This window comes from Oxyura jamaicensis, unplaced genomic scaffold, assembly GCF_011077185.1.
Source record: "Oxyura jamaicensis isolate SHBP4307 breed ruddy duck unplaced genomic scaffold, BPBGC_Ojam_1.0 oxyUn_random_OJ70334, whole genome shotgun sequence".
Classification (NCBI taxonomy): domain Eukaryota; kingdom Metazoa; phylum Chordata; class Aves; order Anseriformes; family Anatidae; genus Oxyura; species Oxyura jamaicensis.
In genome coordinates this window covers 2,345-3,516 of record NW_023309925.1, presented here as the reverse complement: position 1 = coordinate 3,516, position 1,172 = coordinate 2,345, and positions in this window count along the sequence as shown.

The following is a 1,172-nucleotide window of genomic DNA, read 5'->3' as shown; positions in this document are numbered from 1 at the left end:
CCCACGAGGCATCCTGTGCCACATGATGTGCCGTGCCACACGATGTCCCATGCCACACATTGTCCCATGGCTTGCCCTGCTGAGCCACACACTGCAATCAATAGAAACCTACTTTCTCAGAAAAATCAGGTCAATTTTTGGCTTTCTGGTTGCAGAGGTTGTGCAAGCTCCAACGGTGACACTGCCCATGGGCTTTGCAGTGGGCAGCGCGGCGGTGGGGCAGCATCCCTCCCGGTTCGCAGGCACCTCCAGCCTGAAGGTGGGCTTGGGGGCGCAGCAGGACCGCCACAGTGCTGCGAGAAAATGGGCAGCAAAGCGGAGAAGCTGGGGAGGTAGGGCTGGGACCCTCACACACAGCTGAGAAAACCAAACAGAAGGCAGCGATGGCAGACGGACACTGAGAGGTCCCCAATCGATCAGGCACTGTTTGCTCGGAGCACAGCAGCCTCATGCCAGGCAGGCTCCGGGCCCCGGTGCACGGAGCTGGGACAGTGGCGGGGGCTGTGCGCCACGAGGCTTGGGAGGCTCCGCTCGCAGCCGCCCCAGACACAACATTTGGCCCTGCTCACACGTGGGGGGCCGGGGATCCAGTGCAGACACCCTGACCTTGCCCCGCGGTGCAGCCTGCAGACAAACAGCGGTGGCACAGCACGGCTCTGTGACTTTATCTGCCTTCTGCCCTTATCACCAACAGCAGCAAGGCTGCCAAGGCATCACAACTGCAGCCCGCCACGCTGCTGCCCCTGCTCTGGGCTGCGTGAGTCTCAGCCACCACCTCCTGCCCCCGTTCGCTCTGTAACTGTCCAGGCAAAGAGGTGCTCTCACCCATCCTCAGCACGCTCAGCACGCTGCGGTGCCCACAGGAACACCCATGCAGAGAGCCCACACACAGCCCGCAGCGAGGCCGCCCTCACCCTGCATGCCTCAGAAGGCCGGGAGGGCTTGCTCAGCACTGCTAACAGCCCGCGTCCCCTGTCCCCTTTGGGGGTGACGAGGACAGTCGTGGAGCTGCAGCACCCTAGTGCAGCTGGCACGGCGTGGGCTCACTGTCCGGGCCCAGGACGGCACCAGGACAGCACCCCCTGCCAGGGGGGAGCCCACAGCCTGCACCTGCAGGGTCAGTCCCAGCCCGCTGTGGCTCCTGCCACACCAGCGTGTGGCTCCTTCAGGTG